At 40.4% G+C, this 20,365-nt stretch overlaps 1 long non-coding RNA gene across 3 annotated transcripts in view; it reads right to left on the reverse strand.

Annotated features, from left to right (window-relative positions):
- Positions 1 to 20,365, reverse strand: part of LOC109389502 (uncharacterized) — a 118,061-nt gene that overhangs the window by 87,019 nt on the left and 10,677 nt on the right. For all 3 annotated transcript variants that reach the window (XR_002125405.1, XR_002125403.1, XR_002125404.1), the window contains exon 2: positions 13,027 to 13,117. This is a non-coding gene — a long non-coding RNA (uncharacterized LOC109389502). The remainder of the gene's footprint in view (positions 1 to 13,026; positions 13,118 to 20,365) is intronic.

The raw sequence follows: 20,365 nt of genomic DNA on the forward strand, positions 1-20,365 counted from the left end.
AAAAAAAAATTATAGTTGACATACAATATTTTATTAATTTCAGGTATACAACATAGTTATTAGGTATTTATATACCTTACCAAGTGATCATCATGATAATTCTAGTATCCATCTGTCAACTGGCTGTTCACATTTAAAAATGTACACATCTTATAGAAATATTGGGAAAATAAATGTTTATGAACATATTACAAATTAATTAGATATTCCAGGGGAATAAAACAACAAAAAGCTTTACAGGATATATAATCAGACTTATAAGGATGAATTTAAGAAATTGAGATTAATAGTCTACTCTATATTTTAGATCTGTTAATATGGACAGTATTAAAACTGAAAACTTTTCAGATAAGGCCATAGAAATATTGTTTATAGAATTAAAGACTATTGGACTAAAGGGTCTAATAATAAGGTACTATTTATGGATACAATGTTCTAAGCACTGTATTGTTATTATTTCTAAACTTTACACAGGCCTGAAAGGAAGTAATATTAGCTCCAACTTCTAATATCTTTGAATAATAAGCATTTTATTTCTTAATCAACAGGTGCTTATTTTAAAAAAGTAAACGCCTGCTGGAGAAAAAAGTCTTTGCAATCATTAATACCTAAATGAAAACTATTTCATCAGATAATCACCTTGCTCCACTCAATATCTAATAAGTAGCTGTTTTGATAGGGGAAGGGAGTGATAGGGGTAGAATAATTTGGGGCTACTGAGATTTAATGGGGTGGCCAATTTGAGTTGAGCATCAGAGTAGGATTACTGTCACTTAAAGGGCATGGTGAGCACATTACAGTTTATTCTGCACCTCACATGGTGACAGCCACTCCACTGAACATTATCTGCTGGAGAGTCTGGGAAGGCTCCCAGGTGAGTAAATTTCTGTCCAGCTTGTCCCAGCCAGCACAGCAGGCAGAACCAGAGAAAATGCGGTCGGAATCATATATGGTAGATGCAAAGATAAACTTCCTAATTATAAGGAAGAGTAAACACTGGAACTAGCTACTCAGGGAAGGAGTATGTGGGATTTCCATCCTCAAGGTAGTAGTTCTCTCATGGGAAAAAGTTATCTGATAGAAAGAAGTTCTGGGGACCGCATGCTCCTAACTGGACATGACTGAAGATACTGAGGGAAGACAAGCTTTACTTAAATGAGAGGCAAAGGATTTTACCTTTTCCTTTTAATTTATTTTTTTACTTCTTTTTTTATTATTATTATTAGTTTCAGGTGTACAAAGCAACCTAATAGACATTTAAAACCCTCATAAAGAATAACCCACCCCCAAAGCTACTACCCCTCTGACATCTTACATAGCTGTTACAATACCATTGACTATCTTCCCTATGTTGTACTCCACATCCTGTAACTATATATATCTATATATTTAGTTATAGTTGACATTCAATATTATTCTATTTCAGCTTTAGGTGTATAGTGCATTGGACAGGCATCTACACAGTCTGTGACGTGATCCCCCTGATAAGTCCAGTGCCCATCTTGTAACTCATATGATCTTCACCACATTGTTGATTATATTCCCCATACTGTATTAACTATCAATTTGTATTTCTTAATACTTTCACCTTTTCACCCTACCTCCAACCCCATTCCCATCTATCACCCTAATAGATCTATACCTATCTGGCACCATACCTAGTTATTACAATATTACTGACTATATTCCTTATGCTATATATACCCTACATCCCCATGACTACTGTGTAACCACCAATTTGTACTTCTTAATCATTACCCTTTCACCCATCCTTAACCCCCCTCCCATCTTAAAGAAGTCCCTCTAAGGGTTCTTGTAATACTGGTTTGGTGGTGATGAACTCCTTCAGCTTTTTCTTGTCTGGGAAGCTCCTTATCTGTCCTTCAATTCTAAGTGACAGCTTTGCTGGGTAGAGCAATCTTGGTTGTGTGTCGTTGCTTTTCATCACTTGGAATATTTCCTGCCACTCCCATCTTGCCTGCAAACTTTCTGTTGAGAAATCAACAGCCAGTCTTATGGGGGCTCCCTTGTAGGTAACTAACTGCTTTTCTCTTGCTGTTTTTAGGATTCTCTGTCTTTAACCTTTAGCATTTTAATTATGATGTGTCTTAGTGTTGGCCTCTTTGGGTTTATCTTATTTGGGACTCTCTGGGCTTTCTGGGCTTGTATGTGTATTTACTTCACCAGGTTAGGGAAGTTTTCTGTCATTATTTCTTCAAATAGGTTTTCAATTCCTTGCACTCTCTCTCTTTTCCTCTGGTACCCCTATAATATGAATTTGGTACACTTGATATTGTCCCAGAGGCCCCTTAAACTCTCCTCAATTTTTTGGGTTCTTTTTTCTGTCTGCTGTTCTAGTTGGGTGTTTTCGGGGTTTTTTTGTGTTTTTTTTTAAGATTTTATTGGGGAATTAGGGGAGGAGAACAGCTTTGGGGAATTGGGAAAGGGGAACAGACAAGTTGCTGTCCTTTTGTTCTTCAGTCTAGTTGTGGAGGACGTCGCTTCACTGGACCATGTTGGTATTATCATTGCGCTCTTCCCGGGTGAGGCATATCGGTCACCAGCCATTGGATGGCCGCTCACAGTGGCTCACAGCAGCTCACACCAGCTGCCGGCCATTAACACTGGCTGCCGGCCACTCACGGTAGCCTACAGCAGCCCACTGCAGCAGGGGCTGCAGCCTATGCCGTCACCAGCAACTCATAGCAGTTCAGCTCCAGGTCGAGCTGTTGTTCACCATCTTAGCTGTAGAGGACACAGTGTCACTGGCCCTCAAGTGGGATCTGAACCAGGGCCCTACTGCTCAGAGCTGGTGCTCCCAAGCCAACTCTTAACCAGCGCGCCACTCGGTCGGCCCATAGTTGGGTGTTTTCTGCTACCTTATCTTCTACATCGCTGGTTGGATCCTCTGCTTCATCTAATCTAATATATTCATCTATTATACATCTAATAATACATCTAATATAATATATTCTTCATTTCCGTTATTGTATCCTTTATTTCTGACTGGTTCTTTTTCATGGTTTACATCTCCATTTTAATGCTTCCTATCTCTCTGTTGAAGTTCTCCCTGAGATCACTGAGCATTCTTATAACCAGTGTTTGAAACTCTGTGTCTGATAGATTGCTTATCTCCATTTTGCTTAGTTCTTTTTCTGGAGCTTTGTTCTTTTCTTTTGAGACATGTTCCTTTGTCTCCCCATTTTGGCTGCCTCCCTGTGTTTGTTTCTATATATTAGGTAGGGCTGATGTCTTCCGGTCTTAGTAGAGTGGTCTTATGTAGTAGGTGTGCTGTGGGGCTCAGTGGCACAGTCTTTCTGGTCACCTGAGCCACACACTCCAGGTGTGTCCCTTGTGTGGGTTGTGCATGCCCTCCTCTTGTACTTGTACCTTGGTGAATAACTGTACATCAATGGGAGAAACTGACCCTTTGGCTCACTGGTTGTGAGGACTGGCCTTGACTACAGTGTAAGAGTTGTTGTGCAGGGGCTGATTCTACGGTGCAGGATTTGCCTCAGCAGGGCTCTGGTGCCTGCCCAATCTGCCCCTTGGGTGTGTCATACTTGGAGGTGGCTGGGTAATGATCCAGCTTGTTTTGCAGCTGGCCACTGGGGGCGCCAGCCCTAGGACCACCTTGGACGGGATCCACTATAGGTCAAGTTTAGCCACAGCCCATGCCCCACCCATGGCCTTCCGGCAGGAGTCACAAAGAAATCTGCAGATGTCTGCTACCCGTGCTGTGCTTAGAAGCGCCTTGAGAGGCCAAGCCCAAATCAAGGCCAGCTGCGCTAGTACCGCGCTTAGGGCTGCTCAGCCCGAGGTACAGGACATGCTCAAGCCCAGATGCTGCTTGTCTGGGTTCTGCAAACCTTTGAGAGATCCTAGGAAAGTCTGCAGCTTGAGCCAAGGCAGGAGGTCTGCACAAAAAAGCCACTGAAAGCAGCCCGGGTGTGCCTGAAAGTTGAGCGGAGACAGGTCTCAAATCACTAGGGCGCGGCGAACAAACAGTGGAGACTTAGAAATGGCGGCCACCTGCATCCGCATATGGGGCTCAGCAAAGAAACAATGGCCTCCGCCAGCTCCCCTGTCCAGGAGAAAGCCGCCTCTCCAGCCCCCGTCTCAAGCCAGAAAACTCAGTTCCCCACCATATATCCCTGCTGCCTCTCCAGCTGCTGCCCCAGCACTGGAGCTCAGAGCCAGTGATTCTTTTAGTGGGTAAGTCCGTGTGCGGTCCCTTTAAGAGAAGCGTCTGTCAGTGCAGCTGCCCTCCATCTCAGTCACAATCTCTGCAGGTTTTCACAACCAGAAATTATGAGGACTTCTCTCCCTGGCACTGGAACCCTGGGCTGGGACCTCTCGCTCCTCTGTGGGATGGGGGAGGGGGGACCCCCACAGATGAAATACCCCTCCCTATCTTTAATGGTCACACGCGGGTGTGGGACCAGCTCATTTGCGTCTCTGCCCTTCCTACCAGTCTGGAGATGGCTTCTTCTGCGCATCCTTAGTTGAAAGGCTTCAGTTCAGCTTGATTTTAGGTGATTTCCAATAATGGTTGTTTTGTAGTTTGGTTGTAATTTTGATGTGGTTATGAGAGAAGGAAAGCACGGTGTTTACCTACTGTGCCATCTTGGTTGTCTCACTGTTGTTACCATTTTAAAAATACAGTGTCATGAGTAAAGTATTCATTTCTGTCCAAAGCAAAAATATACACTTATCACATTACCAATAATTTTTATTCTGCAGATCTAATAAACAGACCATCTAGAGAGCTTTACAGTTTCAGTTTATCAGAACTACTGATTTTTTTTAATAGGCCACCTATCTAAATTGTTTTAAATAAAAAAGCACTTGCAATTAGAAATTGGTAGGCTAATTTGGGGGAACTTCATACACCTAAAATACACTCTTATGATTCCTCTAAACTCCCATGTTGCCATGTTCTTCACTTAAAAGGTCATTAATAGTATTGTACTTCGGTTTCCTCACATATGAAACTGGTGTGCTAGAGGGCACTGAACTACCTGGATGATCTGTGAACATGAAGTCTCTTTCAGTTCTAAAACTGTGTGTTTCTGTGGTCTCCAGGGCTGATGGTTCTGCTTGTGCTCAGGTCCCTACTCTGCTTCCTCCTTATGGGGTACTCTGGAGTCGGCTTCCTCATGTTACTGCCATCATTACAATCTTCACTTAGTGCACTTTGTTGGCACAGTTATTTAACCCACGTCTGTTCTCTCATGTCCGAGATGCCATGGACAGGACTTGAAACATTTAACACCTATAAAAGTTGCCTGGCATAATGCCTCAGACTGTCTCTCACAGGACAGCCTCAGTGAAGTTAATTCCACCCTTTCTGCTGTCTTTAGAGAAGCTCCTCACCCATTTCAAATTAATGTTACACACAATTTCCCATGGAAACAAAGGACAGAAGTTGAGAAAATTGTTAGGTTTATGCTTTGGAGTTTGACACAGGCTTTGTATTACAACATTTTATCTTTCATCTTTTATCACCCATTATGATCACTATCATCTGGCATGTATATGAGCTGTCTGTGTTCCCAAAGTCAAGGCTCAAAATAATTGCATATGCACTTGACCAGAAACACTTGCTTTTATCAGAAATGCAAATGGCTAGATCAAATAGCCAGATAAATGTTTATGGGGGTCTGGAACTTTTTCTGGATATTTTCAATCCCTTGCCCATTATTATTTTAATTGTTTATTAACAATTTAAAATGTTCTGCCCAAACTAGACACATTGATATTTTTCTTGAAGTTTTTTTCTTTTTAACTGCATATCCTCAGTTTACTATAGGTGAAAATTATCTATACACCTCATGAAAACAGTAGTTGAATACAGAATTCAGTATGTATACATCTCAGAGAATGAACTGACAGTAAGTATAAATTTTCCTTAGAATCAAGTGGATATACATATCATATATGAATACTTAAGGACCACCTAAAGATGAGATATTCATGAACATTTTAGGGCACATACAGAACAAGCATATATGTTGTGACATCCGTAAATACCTGCTGAATTAATGAAAACAGAAGATTTTAGAAGGTTTGTGAGTCTTAAAACATGCTGTCGTTAATATTTTTTTCATTGTTTACTAAGGAGAAACTCTAAGAGGCATAGTAATTATTGAGTCTGCCCTTGTTCATGTTACTATCACTCCAAAATTACAAAATTAATCTGTCTTCAGCTTTCATAAAAATCTATTTAACATTATGCCAAAAGCTTATGTTAAAATGACCATATGAGGAATATTTTGGCATCTTTCATAAAACTGCAATTTGATGACACTTTGTTGAATGTCCTTCATAACAAGATCTGTGAGGTAAATTGTTCTTCCAGTTCAATACTAGGCAATATTTGTTTCTTCTAATCAATTAGTATGTTTCATTTTAGTGATCAGTAAGAACCATACAATTTATATTTCCCCTTTTACCAAGAAGTCCAGAGTTAAGTTTCCTACTTAGTTTTAGCATCCTTAAGTTTTCAGATTAATTATTCACCATCCCTATACCTTCCCTCCCACCACCATGTTCATGAACTGGCAAATGTAGTGATATGTGTTATTTACATGTCATCTACTGACATACTATAGTGGTAGTATATATGGCTGTTACAGCTCCAAGTAGAAATATGTACACTATTAATATAATGTCATGTACTCCAAACACACCTTCCTTTAATTAATATTGTGAATCATATGGCTTTATACCTAAAGAAAAAATCTTTCCCAGGATTTATAGACCAAAAGAAAATAAGTCTGACATATTTCTGGGTGTGGTCTCTGAAGTTTCTATCCTCTTTGGCTTTGATTAGCTGAATATTTGAGGTCATCTGGAAATATGAACGTTGGCAGTCCAGGAGCTATGTACATTTTATACTTGTCCATAATAAGATGCTGATAAAGATCACTATATTAGAGCTTTCTCCTCAACTTAGCCTTAGCAATATGCACGCATCAGAAGGGCTTAGCCGTGGAAGTCACTGTGGAAGAACTGGGAAACCCATTCATCCACATGCAGACATTTCAATAGTACCTTTTGGGTCTAATAAAATTAGGAGTCAAACTGTCCTATCACAATCAGTTATGAAATATGAATTGGCTACATATGAGTAAGAGAACATCAAACATTAATATCAGTGATGGAAAGTATAAATTCAAGAATAAAAATGAGGAGGAAGCACCCTCTGCGTGCTGCCCCCGGGTCATTTTTTATCTCTGTGCAATGAGCTTGGTCAGTTCCAAGGGTACTGTGGAAGAAAGTCAGTTCTAAAATTAATAATGATAATTTGATCACTTCATGAATATTGAGAAGGAATAAATCATCTTCTCTTCCTTTCTGGCATTCTATTCAGGAACTATGTCATTTAAGCAACTCTGTTCTTGCAAGAGGAAGTCAATCATAACTCTGACCTAGAAAACAACTAGAACAAGTACATGTGCTGAGAGAAGCATGTTCATGGGAGATTATCCGAAGGATATGAAATCAATCCATTCCTCTGGAAAAGCAGTCACAAACTACTGAGATCAATTTAGCCCACAGAAATATTTTTTTCACACTGCATTTTTTAAAATTTGAGCCAGTATTGAAAAATTGTGAAATTTCAAATGTAGAAGGTTTGGCAACAGCCTACCAGTGTCCCCACACGGCAACATCTGCTAGAGTAGAGAAATGGCAGCTGCTGCCTTCAGTTAGGGCAGGGGGTCTCCAGATGGTCTTCATGCGGTCAGAGTCCACATGCATCTGCATCTGCAACGCCTACAAATATTTTTTTGACAGAGAGTGAGTCTACAACTTGGTTTCTCTGATGCTGCCAGTGAATTATATGGTTTATTTATTTATTTTCTGAAGTCATCTTACTTTTTTCATACACATTTATTTTGGATAGTGACATTTGAAAAGCCTCTAGGCTTTCTTAAGTTTGGAGATTGTAGAAGAGATGGTTAACTGGTCCCTACATCTATTTTCCCTCTCTTCTATGACTATAGAAACCCCAATTTTCACTGAGCATGTGATGGTCCAAAAAAAGACTACATTTCTCAGCAACTCTCACTAAACTAAGTGTGGTCCGATAACTAATTTATCACTATAACAGGTATTCATGCCCTTCATCCAGAGACCACAGGAATAAGCCAGTGGTTGAACAAGTTGGGTTTATTGCTCATTATTATGAGGGAGAATGCCGACCATAGTGTCTCATAAGAAAATGTTAGAAAGGCTTTACTATAAAATTTCGTTTGTATGAGGCATTATTAGGGAGGGTTGAGGGAAGCAGGGTTTTACTCTGGATTGGATGCTTGTCAGGAAGCAGGAGTAATTCTGTGATTGGGTTTTTTAAAATATTAGCAGGAGGTATGAAACACAACCAAAGCTGTAATTGGTAACAAACCTGCAGTCACTCATTAGAGTAGGAAGACATGTCATCACTTTGCAATTTGGTCAATGTTCATGTTTTTATCTATGTTCAGCATAATTTATGTCATTTTCTTTTCATGGCGTTGTCTGATTTTGGTGTCAGGAGCTGTTTTTCTCTTTCTTATAGGTAAGTAAAATATAGCACTGAAATCTTTAAAAAACAGATGGCACGTATCCTTTGCCCCTGATTCTTCTTTTCCTCCTCCAGGCACACTGGGATGTGATGGCTGAAATAGTCTAGATGGAACATGAGGTGATCTTGGGAATCAAAGCTACAACAGCCCTGGACCACCTTAGCTCAACTTTTATATGAGAGAGAAACAAAAGACTACCTTTCTTTAAGCCATCGTTATTTGGCTGAAGTGATTCCTGATACAAGGTTCTAACTTAGTTGTTTTTTTTCAGCATGTTTGTCTAAGTTTGTTTTCATGTCCTTATGTTGGATTGATTGACAGGTCAGAGAACTGATTTAAGTGCCAGAACTAATTAACTTCATACAAATGGCAGAACATTATAAACCTGTATTGTTGTAAGTTGAAATATCACAACTTGAGTCTCCCAACCTGGTGTACTGAGCACCGGATTATGTCTAGTTTACCTCTCTCACAAAGGTGTATTCTTTGGCAGTTTCAACTTGCTGTGTGAGTCCATATTGACTACTGAAACCTTGCTGTGTGGGCCATGTGCCTAGATTTCTGTGCTCTTGGCCTCAAAGACTGTCAAAATGAAAGCTGAAATTTGCTAGGGATCAGCACATGTTTTTAGCAAATGGCTTCTGTGCTCACTAACATCTCTGGGTTTCAGTTCTCCCACATCTTCAATGCTTTTAAAGTATTTTTTTATATTTTTTTCTAGCATTTTCAGCTATTTTGGGCAGGAAGATTAGTCCAAATAACTTAACCTACAAGCAATTTTCTAATATTTTTTAATTAAAGTTTATTGGGGTGACAATTGTTAAAGTTACATAGGTTTCAGGTGTACAATTCTGTAATACATCTATATATCGCATTGTGTGTTCACCATCCAGAGTCAGTTCTCCTTCCATCAACATATATTTGATCACTTTTACCCTCATCTACCACCTCCCTCCCCTCTTACCTCTGGTAACCACTAAACTATCGTCTGTGTCTATGAGTTTTTGTTTCTTCATTTGTTTGTCTTGTTCTTTTGTTGTTTTCAGTTTTACCTACCACATAACACTGAAATCATACGGTTCTTGACTTTTTCTGTCTGATTTACTTCACTTAGCATAATAATCTCAAGATCCATCCATGTTATTGCAAATGGCACTATTTCATCTTTTCTTATGGCAGAATAGTATTCCATTGTGTATATATACCACATCTTCTTTATCCAATCATCTACTGAAGGACACTTTGGTTGTTTCCATGTCTTGGACACCATAAATAAAGCTGCAATGAACATCAGAGAACATATATCTTTACAGATAAATGTTTTCAGATTTTTTGGGTAGATATCCAAGAGAGGGATGGCTGGGTCATATGGTGATTCTATTCTTAATTTTTTGAGGAACCTCCACACTGCTTTCCACAGCGGCTACACCAATCTGCATTCTGACCAATAGTGTATAAGGGTTCCTTTTGCAAACAACGCCTCCAATAAGGGGCTAATAGCCTAAATATATAAGGAACTCATACAACTCAACAACAAAAAAACAAACAATCCAATTAAAAAAATGGGCAGAGGACCTGAACAGACATTTCTCCAAAGAGGACACACAAATGGCCAACACACATATGAATAAATGCTGAACATCACTAATCATCAAAGAAATGCAAATAAAAACCACAATAAGCTATCACCTCATGCCCATTAGAATGGCTATCATCAACAAGACAAATAATAACAAGTGTTGGAGAGGCTGTGAAGAAAAAGAAACTCTCAAACACTGTTGGTGGGAATGCTATTTTCTAATATTAAAATTACTATTTTTTGTTTTCTGGGTTTTTTTCCTGTAAATTTTTTCCATGCACATGTACTACTTTTGGAATAAGAAAAAATACAAGTTATTATAAAAGTTATAATGCTAAAACAATGAATTATCATATCTTTAAATATATATTCTCTATAATTTATAAGAGACTTTAATGTGAATGTTTGACTCTCTTATGAATTACTTTTTAATCTAGAGTTTAATAATATAATATTTGCTTTATAAAAAAAAAATGAGGATTTTAAGTCAAGATGGTGGAGTAGGTAAATGCTGTGCTTGCATTCTCTCATGACCACATCAAAATTACAACTAAACTACAGAACAACCATCATTGAGAATTGCCTGAAATTTAGCTGAACCAAAGTCCTACAACTATGGACATACAGAGGAAGAAACTACCTCAAGACTGGTAGGAGGGGCAGAGACACAGAAGGCTGGTCCCAAACCTGTGTATAACCACTAAAAATCGGGAAAGATATCTCAGTAGTGGAGGAACCCTCTGTAGGAGTGAGGAGTCCCAACCCCACACCAGGATTCCCAGCCCAGGGATTCAGTGTTGGGGAGAGAAGCCCCCATAACTTCTGGCTGTGAAAACCAGCAGATACTGCGGCTGAGTGAGATGGAGGGTGGCTACAATCCCAAGTGCTGCTATTAAAGGGCCCATAAATGGACTTACTAACAAACTCATTTGCTTTGAGCTCAAGCACTGGGACAGCAGCTCAAAGGGTGTGAGGGACACATGGGGAGGAAATGAATTGTTTGACTTAGGGACCAGGGCTGGAGGGGAAGCTTTCTCCTGAATGGAAGAGCTGGAAGAAGCCATTGTTTTTTTGTTGAGTCCTCCCTGCTCCTGGTGTGCAGATGCAGGCAGCCTCCATGTCTCCACACTTGAGTTTCCATCAACCTGACTAACACTGTTCATTAGTCCCACCCTGATGATTCTGAGACCACGCCCCACCCAACTTTCTGGTACACCCAAGCCACTTCCAGTGGTTTTTTCTTTTTTCTTTTTTTTTTTTAAAGATTTTTATTGGAGGAATTGGGGGAATGGGAACAGTGCTGGGGAATTGGGGGAAGGGGAACAGACAAGTTGCTGTCATTTTGTTCTTCAGTCTAGTTGTGGAGGATGTTGCTTCACTGGCCCAAGTTGGCACCATCATTGCGCTCTTCTCTGGCGAGGCAGATCAGTCGCTCCAGTGGTTTTTTCATACAAAAGACCTGCCTTGGTTCATGCTGCATACTGTCCTAAAATCTCTCAAAGGTGCACAAAACCCAAACAATCAGCATCTGTTTCAGCATTACAAACCTCTGGCTGAGCAGCCTTAAGCCCAGCACTAGAGCAGCCGACCCTGGATCCCGACTTGGCCTTTCAAGGCACCTTCAAGCACAGCATGGGTGGCGGCCATCTGCGCATTGCTTTGTGGCTTACGCCAAGTGGCCCTGAGCAGGGCACAGGCTGCAGCTGAACTTGGCCTGCAGCAGGTCCCCTCCCAGGAGACCCCTGGGCTGGCACACCCAATGGCCAGCTTCAGACCAAGCCAAAGCATCACCCATCTGCCTCCAAAGATGACACATCCAGAGGACACACTAGGCAGGTCCCAGAACCCTGCTAAAGCAAATCCTGCTCTGTAGGGTCAGCCCCTGTACCACAACTCCTCCACTGTAGTCACAGACAGTCCTCAAAACCAGTCAGCCTGAGGGTTAATCCCTCCCACTGATGTGCAAACAGCAACCAAGGCTCGCTTACCCACAATAGGAGGGCACACATAACGTACACAATAGACACACTGGAGCACCTGGCTCTGGTGACCAGAGAGACTGAGCCATTGGGCCCCACACTTCATAAGGCCACACTACTAAGACCAGGAGACATAGCAGCCCTACCTAATACATAGAAACAGACACAGGCAGGCAACCAAAATAGGGACACATGGTGATCACTTCTTTAGGTATATAAATGTTGAATAACCATGGTGTACACCTGAAACTATTGTAATATTGTATGTTAGCTATATTTTAATAAAAATCTTTAAAAATAAATAAAAAATATATAAAATGAGACTATCTTTCATTGTCATTATCTGAATATCATGAGCATGTTATTGTAGTGACTAATTTTAAAACATTTCTCAATGTTATCATGTATTCATTGTAAATAGCCTAAGTCCATCTTATAAACAAATACTGTTTGGCTGTTTTAATTGAAAAATACATTACTTATCATTTGTATATTTGCCATACTATTTGTTCAAGTGTGTACTTACAATTAGAACTATTCTTTTCACATCATATAGTAGCTTATGTCATTATCTTTTTCATGAATGTGTATTATTTCCTCTATTTAGTATTAAACTCCTGAAAAGAATCATGTTTTATAGATCTTTTCATTCTATGTAGTATCTCACTCAATATTTTTGGTAGGCTAATTGTGTTTCTAAAGTTTTGACAATGTTTGTGATATAAAAAATCAGGTTTAACAATAATTGTAAAAATTATAACATACTAATATGTATGGAATAACAGGGAGACATTATTACAATGTGGTTTTCCTTCTTATACTTACTTTGCATTTCGAGAGCGCTAGATACTTTACAGATTGCAAAACAGATTTTTGTGGATTTGAGATTGTTCAGTACCTGAGTATCCAGTTGGAGGATCCTCCATTTCTCTCCTGCTTCCTGTCTTTTAGACATTGTATTTCCCATTAACATCTCCAGTGAATGTGAGCTGGGGAAAAAGAGGAGAAACGAGTCAGGTGATGGGGTTTCCCATTAATAGCTCTGGTGATAAGTACAATAAGGAGGAGTTCTAAATTATTATTTAACATGAGAATAAGGAAACACTTATAAATTATCTAGCTGTACCTGAGACAAGCTCATTTAAACATGTACAGTCTAATGAGAGTCAGTATTTTCATTCAGAGAGACCTTTGATTAAAGGGAGCCCAGATGAGACAACAAAGTAATTTTTATAGCCAATGACCATATGCACCAGATTTTACAGAACAGTCCCTATTTTAAACATTATGTCTCATTCTTACCATCTGTGTAAGAAAAAATTCTTACATATTCCAACATGTCCTACATGTATCCTGATTTGTGACATAAATATGTCATAATATTTATAGGCACATTTATGTCACTTTTGAAAAGTCTCCAGGTAGACTTCATCTATGCACTGGATAGCCATTATGTGGACTCTAGCAAGCACTCCACAATCCTTCCCAAGGAATTTTATGACTTTATATAATATATAGAGTAAAACCTTCCATTTTCTTGATTTTGGGTGAATGGCACCACCATTCACCCAGTGGGAACATGAGAATCGTACCTCTTCTCCCTCCCTCAGCCTCCTCATCCAATAAGTCTCTTTCTTAATCTTGTACTGCTTCTCACCCTTCCCATGTGGCCTCACCATTCATCCTCCAATAAACCAGAATGGTCTTTTCTAAAAGAGCAAATGCTCTCTCTGCTTTAAAATATTCCTCAGTGACTTCCCCATTGCTGTAGCAGAAGTAAACTCAAATGTCTACAAGGCTACTTAGGAATCCTAAATATGTTATTAGTCAGGTCAAATATAACATGGAGAGGTGGCCTGAGGAGACAGGATGTTTGCTTAAAAGCATTCAAATTTTAAAAACTGTGCCAAACAAAGCATTACCTGTGGGCAAGATTCCACCCGTCAGGTTAGAGATTTAATCCGTTTTACTCACTAGCATGGTATAACAAACCTCTTCATTATCTGGTACCTACAAGCATTCATCCTGCTCTTCAATTATCTTCAACTATGTGGAGCTCTCCAAAATTGCCCAGCACCTTTGCCCACGTCACTTCCTCCATCCAGAATGTCCTACCAGTGAATCCCTATTCATCCTTGAAGGCTGAAATGTTACCTCCAGGAATATTCCTGTTATACCTAAACGAAGATTAGTATTGGGTTTTCGGAAAAGTCATGATGTATTTTTTCTATGTTTTTTGTTGCAAAAATACATCATGACTTTTCCAACAACCCAATATTTCTCTTCTGCATTCCAGAGTATGAAGTTCATAGACTTTTTAGATACAGAGCTTATCTCACTGCCATAATTATTAGTTTTTATGTCTGTACCATCCAAACACATGAGTGAGTAATTTATCTAGGCACCCCCAGCATCACACATAACACCTACAGCACAGGTATTTGGAAAACACTTGTTGGCTGGATGTATGGCCTGCTTAACTAAATAAAATGTCTGATTTAGACAGTATTTTAGAACTGTAGTTTTTAAATGTTTCAAATGTTTATATGCACAGAGTAGGTATGCCTGCAAAGTGTTGAGAAGTATCAGCTGCTGTCAAAAATGTTTTTTGGGTTTTTTTTAATGTTTTATTGGGGAATTGGGGGAAGGGAACAGCGTTGGGGAATCGGGAAAGGGGAACAGACAAGTTGCTGTTCTTTTGTTCTTCAGTCTAGTTGTGGAGAACGTCACTTCACTGGCCCATGTTGGTATTATCATTGCACTCTTCCCGGCTGAAACAGTCGCTCGCAGGCCACTGGACAGCCGCTCACGGCGGCTCACAGTAGCTAATGCCAGCTGCCGGCCACTGACGGTACTTCACGGCAGCCCACTGCAGCAGGGACTGCAGCCTACGCCATTGCTGGCAACTCACGGCAGCCCAGCTCCAGGTTGAGCTGTTGTTCACCATCTTAGCTGTAGAGGGCACAGTGTCACTGGCCCTCATGTGGGATCTGAACTGGGGCCCTGCTGCTCAGAGCTGGTGTCCCAAGCCAACTCTTAACCAAAGCACCACTCAGCTGGCCCCTCAGAAATGTTTTAATGAACAAATAAATCTTAGCTAAGCCTGGCATGCTTACTTATGTGAACAAATTGAGCCAAAGGAGAGCATCCTTAGATCCACCCTTTCCCCTCCCCAGCCTCATGGAAAGAAACTGCGTGGTCATGGTCAAAAGCCTGGGCTTCCCAGTGAGACAGATACCTGGTCGAGTCCCAGCTTTGCCACCTACAAGCTTTCAGACCTCAGGCAAGTTACTTAATCTCTCTGTAAACCTGAACTGCTTGTTTGTAAAATGAGTATAATAGTACTTACTTCATAGGTTATTGTAAGGATTCAGTGAGATAAAACATTTAAAGAATTCCATATAGTGTGTGGCGCAGACTAAACGCTCAACGCGTACTAACAATTGTAGTAGGATAGTATTTTGAGATATTTACCTATGATTTTTTTCCCTTCCATTTTCCTCTTTCCTTATCCACCACCCAAAACTCAAGGAGATAGCCATGTGTTCACTGTCTTAGGGAAGAGACTATAACATGGTAGAAAGAAGCTTGCAAGTTTTCTGCCTTTTATTTCTAAAAGTCCTGGAGAAGGTGAGAAGATTGGAGTACAAAATATTATGGACATGAAGGTGGAGAATGATTTTCCAAAGGCAGTAAGAAAATACCTGTAGGCTGGGGATGCAGGAGGGCAGGCCTGCAAGGGCCATAGACAACTGCACAGTAATTTAAATTCTCCAGTGCCTCGTGAAACAGCAGGAAATTCCTATGCTTCTGGGGTGTCATGTAAGCAAAAGACAATGTTTAGATCTGGCCTGTAAGGGCCATGGTGTATTAGTTATGTATTGTTGTGTAACATATTACCACTTCAAAACTCAGTAGGCTTAAACAACAAACATTTAATATCTGATGGGTAAAGAATTCAGGAACAGCTTAGCGGTGTGGTTCTGGTTCAGGGTCTCATAAGGTTGTAGTCAAAATATCAGCCATGGCTGCAGTCATCAAAAGGCTTGGCTGGGGCTACAGAATCCGTCTGAGATAGACGACTCACAGGGCTGGCACGTTGGTGCTGGCTGTTGGCAGGAGGCCTGAGCTCCTCATACATAGAACCCTCAGAGAGCTGTTTGAGTATCCTCACAGCATGGAGACTGGCTTTGCCCAGATGGGACATCCAAGGGAGCAAATCAGAGGTGGTAATGTCTTTTTTTGACCGTCTCAGAAGTCACACACAGTCACTTCCTCAGAATTCTAATTGTCACACAGACAACCCTGGTATGATGTGGGAGAAAGCTGCAGAAGGGTGTGAGGATCAGGAGGTAAGGATCATTGGGTGTTGTCCTGGAAGCCGGATACCACATACAACTGGGCTGGTAACTGTCTCAGCAGCAAGCAGCATTGCCCGATTACCTGAACAGGATACCAGTACCTGACAACTGGGCAATGTGTAAGGTAGCATAACTGAAGGGGGGAGGAGGGAACTTAAATGATTGCACTTAAATTTTCTTTCAGCCTGGTGGGATTGGAGGCACAAAATAGAATTTAAGCTATTACAGAAAGAAATGTATTATTTCCTACATATTTAAGTTTATGAATAATAATAGCAATTACCATTATTATAAATGTGGGAAAATTCTATTTTGTATAATTTTTCCTAATCAGGTTCAAGGTGACTCCAGTTTCACAAGTTCAGTAATTCTCAACCTTGGAAATCAACTGTAGAATCAGCTGGGAGGTTTTAAGAAAATATCCACCCACACAGCTTCTGATTTAATTGATCTGGAGCAAGGCCTGGCCATCAGTATTTTTAAAAGTCCCTCAGATGATTCTAATATGTAACCATGAGACCCACTGCCTTCCTCTGCCCATACCTGCACTACAATCCATCAGTAAGTCCTACAGATTCTAGCATCTCTCCCATCTATCTCCTCTTCATTTCAATGGCTACATTCTTATTTCAGGGTATCAACCTTTGTTTACCTGCACTACGTCAACAGTTTAACCACCACTAGCTCCACCTGTCTAATCCACTGCTGACACACCAGTGAAGTAAACTGATGTTATAATCTTGCCTAAAGGACTGCACTGGCTCTCCACTGGATAGAGTTCAAATTCCTTTAGTCCATGGTACCAAGCCACCCATGCCCTGACCCCTGCCCACCACTCCAGCCTCATCCCACTTAACTCCCACAGTAGTCTGTGCTCCAATCCTGCCAACTATTCCACTAACCAGGTGGGTTATTTCAGACTTCTGGATCTATTCCTAGAATATCCTCATCCATATCCAATCAGCCCATACAGCCACATTCTTAATTCCAGAGATTCAGTTCAAGTGTTATCTTCTTGTTGAAGACTTTTCTGCCTATTCTCAGTTCCACAGGTAGATATGGCCATTGCACTCCCACCTCTATCCCTTTCTATCCCTCGTGAGACTGCTATCTTGGCAACTGTGACATTTTGTTGAACCTGTTTAGTTGTTTGTATTCCCATCTATTAGAATGTTAAGTTCCTTAAAGGCTGGAACTTTGCTTTATTTGTCCTTGTATTTCCAGACCCATGGTTGGTGCATACAGCTGCTTAATAAATATTGGCTGAATTAATAAATGAATGATTACTTCAAATTATTACTTCCAAGTAGATTGTGCTCTTAAATAGGTTGATCATCTTCTTGTAGTCCTCTTTACACCAGTGATTTGCTTTTATTCAGGGTTTATGCAAGGGTTAAAATTTTAGCTTAGTTCAAGTAAATTAACTCAATTTCTGAAGTAGGAGCTCAAAACAATAAGGTATATTTGTAGTAACAATGTTTCCCCAGTTTCATTCTTAAGAAAGGCATCGTATATTGCCTCTGACACCTGGGGACAAATGATTGATAAGTTATTTATGACTCAGGTTAATTATACCATATGTAGGACACATATCAGTGTGCCTTATGGGTATGGATTATAAATAACACTAGGTTATAGCTGTCAATCCTCTTAATGAGGAAAAGAATACAATCGGACCTTTAAAGAACCAATTATAAATCAACAACTTTTTACAGCATAAGGGAGTATAAATGGTACTTCTCTAGGTAATATGTGTTTTACTCTCTAGAAAACCATATTAATATAAAAGAAAAAATTAAATCTTTAAACTTTCAGATAAAATCATACAAAAAACCCTCTCTTGGAGTTCTAAAGACATTCATTCACTCACCAAATATTTATTGAGTACCTACTATGTACTAGGGACTGTTCTAAACTCTAGGAATGCTGCTGCCTTTATGAAGAGGACTAAGCGATGGGGAAACCAGTACAATATACAAGGCTGGAAGATAAGAAGGGAGCCCAGGGCTGACTACACAGCATATCAAAACAAATGCCACTTCGCTGGGTAACTGGACAATTTTTTTCACCAGCACCAACCCACATTTTGCAGCTGTCCTCATGAAATTTACATTTTAATGTGGTGGGGGATGGGAATGGGGGAGAGGGCAGGTCAACAGACAACAACAACAAATGAGTAAAATATAAAGTCTGTCCGGAGAGTTGAAAGTTCTGTTAGGGAAATAAGCAGGGAAAAGACTTGAGGAGTGCGGCAGTGTAGAGGTACCATTTTAAACAGGGTGGTCAGGGAAAGTCTCACTAAGAAGGTGGCATTTCAGCAAAGCGCTGAAGGAAGGGAGGGAATGGATCGTGTATACAGTTGGTAGACGAGCATTCCAGCACAGGAAACAAACAGCAAAGGCAGACGGAGATCCAGAGGTGGGCATATGCCTGGAGCTTTCATGGAAAAGCAGGGAAGCCACTGGCCAGAAAAGCTAGAAAAGAGAGTGTGGAAAATAAGTAATAAACAGAAGATTCGATGACAGAGGTAATCCAGGGGAGGAAAAGGGGCAGGATCAGAACATGTAGGGCAGTGCTTCTCTACCTAACAGGCCCAATGCTCTCTTTTTATAACAAATATTTTATGCTCTTCCCTAACCTGAAATTAAACTCACAGATAATACAAACTAGCTACATACTTAAACTTCAAAAAAACCAATATAATGTCGAACTTGTAACATTAATGTAAGTAATTTATAATAAAATAATATCTACTTCAATATGTAAATGTTCAGATATGAACACTGTAAAAGCAAAATGAAATATGTCACTTTTATATAGAATCACTGTAAATGTGACAGCTACAAATGCAGACTGATAAAAGAGGATTCTCTTGGAAACTCAAATGCCACAGATAGTGATGTCAATACAGTCTCTGACATGATTTTCCAAAATGGCAAACTGCTGGTAAAATTCTGAACAGAGTACTACCTTCCCTCAGTTTACATGATAGCTGCATTTCTGGAAAAATCAAGTGTACATTAAAACCATGCAAAAAATATTTTGTAGGTTCTAGGCTTCAAGAAGTCCAAAGCATTCAAAAGTCATGCGAAAAGACATAAGGGGACTTTCTGTGGTGATGAGACTGCTTTATGCCTTGATGGTTGTGGTGATTGCATGGGTGTATACATTTGTCAAAATTCACCAAACTGTACTCTTAAAATGATGCATTTTATTTTATACAAATTAAATCTCAAAACTGATTTTTAAAGTAGTCATGCAGAATGAGAGACAATTCTTCATAGTGGGAATTTGTGGAAATGGGAAGCCACTGGAGGGTTTTGAGCAACAGGAGTGACGTTTTGAAAGGATTGTTCTGATCTTTGGGGCAGAGGCAGACAAAAGTCGAAGCAGAGAGACCAGTGGGACGGTATCATAAAAAAGCAGGTGAGGGCCGGCCGAGTGGCTCAGTTGGTTAAGAGCTCGCTCTAGGGTTTGATCTCTGAGCAACAGCAGTTCGAGTCCGGCCTGAGCTGAGCTGCCGCTGAGCTGCCAACAGGTGGCAGGATGGCTCAGCTAAAACAAACAAACAAACAAAAAAAAAAACGCTGGTGAGAGGGCCGGTGGAGCTGCACGTTGGTTAAGTGCTGGTTTGGGATGCCAGCTCTGAGCAGCAGGGCCCCGGTTCGGATCCCACATGAAGGCCAGTGATACTGCCCTCTACAGCTAGGATGGTGAAAAACAGCTCAACCTGGAGCTGGGCTGTAGTGAGTCGCCAGTGACAATGTAGGCTGCAGCCCCTGCTGCATTGGGCTGCCATAAGCTACCGTGTATGGCCGGCAGCCAGTGTGAGCTGCAAAGAGCTGCTGTGAGAGGCCGTCCAGAGGCCAGCAACCG

The sequence above is a fragment of the Hipposideros armiger genome, unplaced genomic scaffold, assembly GCF_001890085.2.
Source record: "Hipposideros armiger isolate ML-2016 unplaced genomic scaffold, ASM189008v1 scaffold_236, whole genome shotgun sequence".
Classification (NCBI taxonomy): Eukaryota; Metazoa; Chordata; class Mammalia; order Chiroptera; family Hipposideridae; genus Hipposideros; species Hipposideros armiger.